Raw genomic sequence first — 9,836 nt, 5'->3', positions numbered from 1 at the left:
AGTGGGGACTGAGGTGTTTGTACCAAATGTTCAGCAACACCATTATGCAGGAAGTCATGATGGAGTGCACAGCTATGTCATTCCATTTGCAATGCAGAAATATGTTGAAACAAGCAATAATGCAGGACCACAGTGAGAGGCAATGAAGCCAGGCAAGCCATGACTAGAGAACATCAAATGGACTCCAAATTGTGGCTTCTTAGGGCCACTCGAAAAGATTTCACCCATTTTGTAAAACCATCCTCTACGACAATGTGCTATCAACCTGTAAGAGGCGCTGTAAATTCTACAAGAAGGCACAACTGCAGCTATTGAGGAAATGGTTAAGGTAAAACTGGTGCTGATCAAGCAAGTCTGCGATGGTCGCAACATACAAGCCAGTGATAGAGTGTGGTAGTGGTATCTTCATCTACAGAAGGGCACCCACTACACCTTTCGCTCCAAGATTAATTTTCATGACACCCCATTCCACTTTGTGACTCAATTGCAGGATGGCATGGTGTAAAAATGGAGCAGTTTTGACTCTAGTACCCAGTAATATGCAGTTCTAAGGAACAGAGCTCTGTTGACCTTGTATATAGCTTCAAAGCTGTACCAGATGTGTCACTGCATAGCCAAACATCATCCAAAAGCTTCCCTGGGGTTTGATTGTTTAGTTGGCTCAGCCAGAGCAGAGGCAGGCAATACTCTTGGGTATGACTCATCTAGCATTTCATTTCACTTTATTTTTCGAGAATGTAAGTTACATCCTAGAGAGATGCAAGGGCTAAAAGCTGCCAAAAAGCAGCTTGATGGGGCCCAAGCACCTCAAATGGCAGTACACGACAGAACGCAAAAAAAAGGTGTACAAAGATATATAGGTTAGAACAAACAAACACAACGAAGTAAGTGACATATTGATCCAATACAATGAAAACAATGGCACTTTACAGACGCACGAAAACAAAGAGAGGACCCCCCCCCCCCCCCAAAAAAAAAAACACTTATTGTGCATACATGGCACCGGCAGACAAACAGAGGCACATAAAATGCAACCTGGCTATATATTAACAAATACATTTTTAACTCACTTTGTTTAACACTAGCCAAAACTTTGTATGTTCAAGCGTTTGAAGTTTATAAATATTTCGAAAATATGGAATATACCAGAGATCGGTGTTTCGAGTGTGGGTTCGATTCGAAGCGGTGCTTAAATGGGCAGTATGTACGAGGAAATCTCTATGCGCAGGAGAAGAATGGTAAAAAAAACTCAAAATGCGAAAAACATACATATGTTCAAAACGAATTATTTTATAATTAATAAAGGCACTTCGTGATGGAGAGAGATAAGGAAGGTTTGCAATGTAGCGGATCATTTTCTTCTGCAGAACCTGTATTTTTATCACATTTGTTTTTGTGGTGGTTGCCCAAACAGAGTTACAGTAATTCAAAACGGAACCGAAAAGAGCATGATAAACTTGAATTTTCACGTGAGTGGGAAGAAGCCATCGACATCGTGATAGAACACCTGCTACTGAAGAGAGCTTTTTACAAATATTTTCCACATGCTGATCCCAGCTGAGATGCGACGAGAAAGTAACTCCAAGGATTTTGTGGTTGTCAACAATTTTAATTTCTTGACCTGTGTATTCCTTCTGCAGGACAGACTCCACAGTTGGAGAAGACATCACCACTAAACGACTGAGTACTTCAGCGTTCACAATGCAAGCACCAGGCCTGTACTTTAGAATGTCTTTGTATGTTCACAGCATCCACATGGCCAACACAGTAAAACATGTTTTCTAGTACCACTTAATATATACTAAGTTGTGTGATGTTGGTGGAGGAAAATGCAAATGCCACCTGTGAGCCTTAAAGATCTGAAAGGCTACTATGACAGTGCAGGGCTAAAAAGTAAGGAAGTGGTGCTGTTGCATCTGACAGCTGAGGGCAATGATGCTCTATTTCATTAGGCACCTAGATGCTGGGCAACCCTCTTCATGGCACTTCATGCAACAGTGTCAGCCAATGACTGGACTGGGCAAAAGGCAACTGCGCCATACAGTGCAAAGGGGCTAAGTAGCAAGCTCACTTTGTAGCAGGAGGCATATCCACTGTGCAAAGGTTATTTGGTGGGCTGGAGAGGTGCAGCAAAGGCACATGGCTATGTCTGCTATTGCCCTTAGTTACATGAACGACTTTGGGATCATCTTGAGCAAGTGAGCCTCAAAGGGGCATTCATGTGGCTGTTACTATAACAGCTCATCTAAGTATATGGCCTGGGTTCACCGAGACTGTATGTAATGGGGACCCAGGCCAAGATCTGAGCAGTTTGCGAGGAAGGTGACAACAGAGGATCAGCACTGTGTGGCTACACTGACAGCAGTAGACTGACACTAAATGCCTGGCAGGAAGGCTGCACTTCTTAGGTGTTGGACATCTGTCGATAATTGGCAGTGCGGTGTAAGCACAACTGAAGAATAGCGCAAAACCAGGACGACGGACACAAGGGAAGAGAACACACACCAACAACAACAACAACAACAACAACAACATAGCGCCTGTGTTGTTGGTGTGTGTTCTCTCCCCTTGTGTCCGTCGTCCTGGTTTTGCGCTACTCTTATGTTATGAATCAGTACCGACTTTCCCAAATTTCCACCCTGGTGTAAGCACAACTGAAGAGCAACTAAGAACTAGGTTGTACCTTGCATACAACTGGTGTTGCCATTGTGTTAGCCAACTGTGAATGCACTGATGATTGCTCACTTCCATGGGTCCCATACCAGGTGCTTACTGGCTGTCATCTGATGGCACTTAGCTGCTCCGCAAAGTTTATTGACGGCAGTGCAGTGAGTGGTCCGTGGAGACCTCGAAGCAGACTGCACCATACACTGAATGTCTTCGATTCAGAGGCATGCAGTTTGCTTACGACCGTGGCAAGCTGATACATCGGGCACTGTGGTAACATGTATCTGTAGCATGTATCTGTGCCATATGCGAAACCAAGTACAGAGGTGACGACGTTGGTGAAAGGGCACCGCAAAGCTCCGTGGGTGCTATGGCTGCATGAAAACTGTCCAACTAGTGACAACACGCAGCAGTACATGTCTGCGGGGTGCTGCTATTTTGAAGCAATGAAGACGTGACCACACCACACATGTATAAAACAGCTTGCCATTTGCAGGGATGCAGCTTGCAGAGAAGTAATATTCCACACACTTCATGTCCTTCACAATTATTCTTCCCACCCAAGATTTCCAACTTGTCATTGGTAGGCATTCTGAAGTAGGCCAGCACAACATCAGTCAATGTATATAACCCTTGTCATATGGGCTTTAACGTCCAGAAGAAAGTCCAGAATGGGCTTTAACATGGGCTACAAGTGACGCCGCAGTGGGCAGCTCTGGATTAATTCCATCCACAATTGTGGCCACTTCGATGAGGGTTAAATGCAGAAATGCCTGTGTGATGCCACTGCACATTAAAGAGCCCCAGGTGATGTCAAGAGATTCTAAGCAGTAGATGCAGCTCAGAAACACATCAGAAACAGGCCTCACTGTCACTGCAGTATCCACTGCTATGAGTAATGCAGGTAGTAGTGCAGGTCCCACAGCCTCCAGTACTCACAGCAGTCCCCATGCTGGCTGCCCTTGGCACCACAGTGATGGCACTGATAAATGATCTGCCTGGCTGGTGCACCTAAGAAAGCTGCAAGAACGCCTGCTACGTACATCTTTGCCAGGCCCCTGATGAGGATCTTGGCTAGCGCCTCAATTCCTTTGCCCGCCACCATGTGGTACTCGTCAGCAGCAAAAAGGTGCCTCTTTGGCGCTTTTGCTGCATCCAAGAAGTGAAGCTGAAAACAAAAATAGAATCTGCTCAAAAATAGACCAAATTGAGGGAACACACAAACCATGGTGTGGGCCTCAACATCATCAGCCTGACTATGTCCACTGCAAGACAAGGGCCTCTCCCACAACTCTCCAATTAACCCGGCCCTGTGCCAGCTGTGGCCACCGTATCCGTGCAAACTTCTTAATCTCATCCGTCCACCTAACTTTCTGCCGCCCCCTGCTATGCTTTGCTTCCCTAGGAATCCAGCAGTCTGTTACCCTTAAGGACCATCGGTTATCTTGTCTTCGCATTACATGCCTTGCCCAAGCCCATTTCTTCTTGTTTTCACCTAGCATGTCATTACCCCATGTTTGCTCACTGAGCCACTCTACTTTCTTCTTGTCTCTTGATGTCACACCTATCACTTTCATTTCTGTAGCTTACTGCACTGTCGTATTTTAAGTTGAACCCTTTTCGTTAGCCTCCACATTTCTGTCCCACAGGTAAGCAACAGTAAGATACAGCGTTGTACACTTCTCTCTTGAGGAACACTGGTCAGCTGCCATTCATGATCTCAGAATGCCTACAAAATGCACTCCACCCAAATGTTATTCTTCTAGTCACTTCACTTTCGTGGACCTGGACCTGTCTGGACCTGTGGGCACTACCTGCCCTAAGCAGTGGCATAAATCCATGCAAGTTTCAAAAGATACATGTAGAGGTGGAACCATTCTGAATATGTGCATTTTATTTCTTCTTTTTTTAAAGATACGATAAGCAAGAAAAGGGATTTAACGGCATTAACCAATTGCGATGCTTTTAGCACGTTTTGATTTATTGCATTATGATGCCAAATATAATCTTCGAATGGGACAGTATAAGCAGAAGACAGAATATAGCACAGTGGCAGAGTTACCTTCAACTTTATTACAATATAAAATGCAGCTCACGAAAATTTATATACATATCTAGTCATCCCAAAAGTAAAAAAAAGATCACTAGAACCGAGTAGTCTATGGAAGCACCTCAGAGTGAGCGGGAGGACACTCGCATGCCCTGACCCTCTCACCCTCAGCAAAGGGGGTCAGAACCCCCTTATCCGCCCCCGCGATTTACACCACTCGCTCTAAGTAGATGTATTCCTTTACCAATTCCACTGTTTCACTACATATTGCAAACCGCCGTTCCCTTCTGAGACTGCTGACTTTAGTTTTCTGTATATTAATTTTTTGGCCCACTTTCTTCTCTTCCTGTGTAAATAATTGATCATGCTTTGCAGTTTGTTGCCCGAGTCGCATTGGGTTAGCAATTTGTTGCAAGGCAATGTCAACAGCGAATGACAGATTACTAAGGCATTTTCTATTAACTCTTGTCCCAAAATGTTCCCAATTCAGGTCGCTAAATACCTTCTGTAAACACGTGGTGAATAGCATTTGAGAGACCATGTCTGTCTGACACTCTTCCTTACTGCAGTTTTCTTACTTTCTTGACAGAGGACTATGGTAGTTGTGCAGAAGCTATACTTCAGTATTTTCATATATGCCTACCCTGTGATTAATCCCTGAATGATTGCTGAGGTTTCTACTGAACCAAGTGCTTTCTCATAATGTACGAAAAATTTTATTTACGACTTATTCATTATATATATATATATATATATATAATGAATCATATATATATATATATATATATATATTGTGAGACGGGAAACAGAGCACAAGATGGAGCGAGCTTTAATGCCACCCGCAAATATGACGACCAACCCTCCAGAAAAGAAGATGAGCGATGATGATGAATATGTAGAGATGAAGATGAAGGTTGCATGTTGTGCTTACAATATGTATATATTATTACGGGGGGTTAGCCCAGCGGCAGACGGTACAGGCCACAGTCAGAAGGCACACCGAGCTAAATCACTCCAGCACAAACTGCCACGTCCTCGTCGTCGTTCACTGCCGAACGTCCCAAAACAACGTCGTCTTCTCCTAGCAACTATGCACCGTAACAATATATTATAAGCATCATCATCATCAGCCTGACTACGCCCACTGCAGGGCAAAGGCCTCTCCATGTCTCTCCAGTTAACCCTGTCCTTCACCAGTGGTGGCCACCTTGTCCCTGCAAACTTCTTAATCTCATCCGTCCACCTAACTTTCTGCTGCCCACCCGCTGTCAGCCTTCCGGGCGACTGACAGCAAGAATCGAGAGCATTGCCTTTTGGAAGGAGTGGACAGCTTAGCAAAGACTATTACGAAGCCATCGTCAACACGAAAGAAGCAGGCCAAGATAGAAGTGCTGAACTTTTTTAGAGAAAACAAGCTGCGCTTATTGCAGGCAGATAAAGACGGTGGATTCGTCATAGTACCTGAAGGTGTGTTTAGGAAAAAGGCAGGCCAGGCAATCTGTAAAAAATTTAGGTCTGTTAGCAGGAATGTAACTAGAGTAAAAAGTAAGGCTGTGAGGTTGTGCAATGAACATGGCCTAGCGCAGGTATCAAAAGATATAAACAAGTGTACTGGCAATTTGTTACAGGTGTTTTTCGTAGCAAAGACTCATAAAGCGGATTTCCCATTTAGGAGGGTTGTAAGCGAAAGAGGCTCATGGCAGAACCAGGTCAATTTGTTTCTTCAGAAGCAGTTACAGAGGCTAGATGTGTTTGACCCATTTGCTACTAGAAATGCACAAGATGTAACAGGCTATTTGAACCAAAACCAAAATGTTGGGTTTATGCTTTCTGTCGAAGTCCAGGACCTCTTTTACTTCATACCTCATGCTGCACTGCTGCAGTATGCTAAATCGTGTGTAGAGGAGAACGGCGAAGTTCCCTTTCAAAACGCAACAGGAATGACTAGATAATTTTATAACTCTGCTTGAATTTTATCTTAATAGCACGTTTATAACTTTTGACAATGGATTCTACCTGCAGTTTGGTGGTATTTGTATAAGGTCGCGTGTTGCCCCTGTCCTGTGTAACATTTTTCTGTCTTATATTGACCGTTCTCTGACAAACGTCTTTGACACGGCCAAAGTTTTAAAAGTTTTTCGATATGTAGATGATCTTTTAGTCCTTTTAAAGGAACAGGATACCTTTAACTACCTTGGCTTGATGAATGAGGTTTTAAATGTTTTTAGACTACACGGCAAAAGTTTAACCTTTATGCATAAGGTACCAAATGATAACAGTCTACGGTTTTTGGACATCAAAATGTTTGTCTCAGAAAAGCATCTGTGTTGGATGTACCATCCCCGAGTTGCGAAACATCTTATGCTGTATGGGTCAGCACAGTTGAAGACAGTGAAGAGAGGCGTTGCTGCAATGTGCCTTGAGTCTGCACTCACAAAGTCATGTCCGCAGAGAATGGGTGAAAGTTTCATAAAACAAGTGTCCCGGATGGACAATGCGGGCTACCCCTACACGATCCTGACAGCGGTGAGTGAAACTCTCAAGCAAAAAATGAAAGGGACAGCGCGCAAAAGGACCCCAAAGTAAGGTACAAAGCCTGTAGTAGCATCTTACATGCATAAGGCAGCACACAATTTGAAGAAGGTGGCCAATAGGTATGGAATGCCTATGGTGTTCTCAGCGCCTCTGAAGTTAGGCTGACTTTGCTCAATCCCGGCAAAAGAGAGAACCAGGCTGACCGGATGCGCCGAAAAGCATGGCAAGCCCTTTGTTAGATGTGCGAAAGGCGTTGTATATGAGATCCCACTAACATGTGGAAAGGTCTACACTGGCAAAACAGGACGCTGCATGAATTATCGCGCAAAGGAGCATGAGCGCACGTTAAGTGACAAGGAAAGTGGCACGAATTTGGCCGAACATAGCCGAAAATGCCATTGTAGGCTGCGACTGAATGAGATGAAGATTCTTGGTCAGGGCAGCAACACCGTGGCACGATAAATAATGGAATCTTTCTTGATTAAGAATGCACAAAATTGCGTCAGCGATACATTTCTTACCTTGTATAGAAGCGAGTCAGCTTTGTTAAGATCTATCTTGTAGGGTATGATGGCGTTTACGTTTACCAGGCATGCTGTGGGTGTATCCACCGTGCGTGCACCTGATTGTCTTATATTTAGAGGTGTCAGCTTCTTAATAAACCAGTTGTTAGTTTGTGCTCATCCTGTCGTGTCTTCTCTCTTCGTGTCATCTTTTATGCGCATAACCTTTCATGGCATTACAAGTATGAAGTCAACTAGCCCGACAACATCTCTTGCTGATGCAAGAGAGAGAATTACAATTGCAACACTTTATGCATAACCAGGAAACGTAACCTCTCATTTATTAGAACACTGTTCACTCACTGACTGAGTTAATGGGCATCATGTTTTTGCGTATGTTACCCACCATTTTAGGTGCTCAAAAAGGAAGCTCTTCATCGGCCAACCTTTTTATGATGTGCACCAGAGTGTGAAGGTAAAGAATGACAGCAAGATTTTGCTCTGCCTTTGTTACAAAGGCTGTGAACAAACTGAATTTCTCAAATGCGATTGTTCTAGCACATTTTCTTCAATGGAAATGAGGAGATAAGTTGGAGAACTGGCACATATGTCACACACATACACAGCTACTGAAAACATTGCTCCATTTTGTGATGACAAGATCTCTTATGAGCATTCAAAACAACACATATTTTCAAGGATCTTTCCACAATTTTGCACAACTGTATGGTAAAAGTAGCCATGTTGCTGCATGTTATCACGAGTTAAAGTTTCTCTCGTGTGTACACAATGTTTTATGCTGCAGTCCTTTCTGGTGCAGCAATTAAGCACTTAGCATGCATGCTTGCATGAATAGCTACTCTGTTATGAAATGCTGAGAGTTAAAACTGGCGGACAACCGAACTAAATTACCTATGGGCGCAGACCTCAACTCGCGGACTGTTTTGCCCTGAGAAACAGATCACCTGACGCAGGGAAGTATGGATGCTGAGGTGACTGAAGCAGGGGGCGAGGACTGTAACAATGAAAGCCCATCTGGTCAGGAAAACTCATGGCGGAAAAGAATTGCGCGCCGAACAGTCGTTCAAACAAATGACGTTTGGTCCCGCTGAGGGAAAAGGGTGGGGGCCGGGGATACGAGAGCTCGCCAGTTCGCGGAACATGCACGCCTTAAACTACTCGACTGTGGTTTGCCATGAACAAACGTCGATTCCCAAATGCTGTTGCAAGCCAGCACTGTTCATCTGGTCTTCCTTTTACTAGCCTTCTTGTGCTCGATCTGTTCATCCGAAAGGCGTACAGCAGCATAAGTCGATACTTACGTCCGGGTCGTAGCCGTCAACGCCTCAGCGTCCACCACAGCAAACCATCACGACAAGATCTTGAACGCGAACACCACAGGGGCCACCTCGCGCAGCAGTTGCAGGACGACGGCCTAGGATGCGAAATGATGATTGAGAATTCATTACATAAACTGCCAGAGATTCGACGCATTGTACAACAACGACGTACCTTCATGCTGTCGCAGATCATCTCCAGAATCACGTTCGACCTCGACAGGTCATTGCTCGCTGCATAGCGCACGACGTCTTTGCCACCAAAGCTTGTTGTGCACGCCTCAGGCTGCCATAATGGTCGCACGCTCAAAGTTCGCGCGGTTATGGTACGGAAGCAGGATGCCTGGGTACTTTCCGACACAACTCAAATGCACGCAAACATCGCAACCTAGGGATTTTTGAAACACTTAAAGATCACAAGGCGCTAGGTTTTATGCGCTAGGGGGCTGATGTCTCCAGGGCTCCTTGCTAGGGGGCTGATGTCCCCAACGGCTTTTGCTCCGCCTAGACTCGTCCTGCGCAGGTCGGCTAGGGACATGGCTACGGAGCCGTACTGATGGATTGGATTGGTCTGACCGCGAACTGACATCTATGATGATGGTGATAGCAGAATGCACGGGAGTTTTGATATGCTTACGAATGGTTTCAATGGCAAGTTTAGCTAGCAAAACAGTGGACATGTCGCGCAACTCCTCTAATTTGGAGAAGTTTTATAAATATAAAACTAGGCATTGAGTTCTTGCA

General features: G+C 44.6%; 1 long non-coding RNA gene across 2 annotated transcripts; it reads right to left on the bottom strand.

The window, feature by feature from the left end:
* Positions 1-2,587: 2,587 nt before the first annotated feature.
* On the bottom strand, positions 2,588-9,631 carry LOC149345445 (uncharacterized). Of its 2 annotated transcripts, XR_016283302.1 has the most exons (5): positions 9,268-9,631; positions 9,078-9,190; positions 6,179-6,215; positions 3,711-3,835; positions 2,588-3,259 (listed from the first exon to the last, which is right to left on the bottom strand). It is a non-coding gene; the product is annotated as an uncharacterized LOC149345445 (long non-coding RNA). The 2 variants fall into 2 exon arrangements; XR_016283303.1 differs by lacking the exon at positions 6,179-6,215 and having other exon boundaries at positions 9,268-9,630.
* Between the last annotated feature and the right edge of the window lie 205 nt (positions 9,632-9,836).

Source organism: Amblyomma mixtum, chromosome 5 (genome assembly GCF_055824585.1).
Source record: "Amblyomma mixtum isolate Tamu chromosome 5, ASM5582458v1, whole genome shotgun sequence".
Classification (NCBI taxonomy): domain Eukaryota; kingdom Metazoa; phylum Arthropoda; class Arachnida; order Ixodida; family Ixodidae; genus Amblyomma; species Amblyomma mixtum.
The sequence above is the reverse complement of the archived record's forward strand: the minus strand, read 5'-3'. Positions and strand labels throughout refer to the sequence as shown.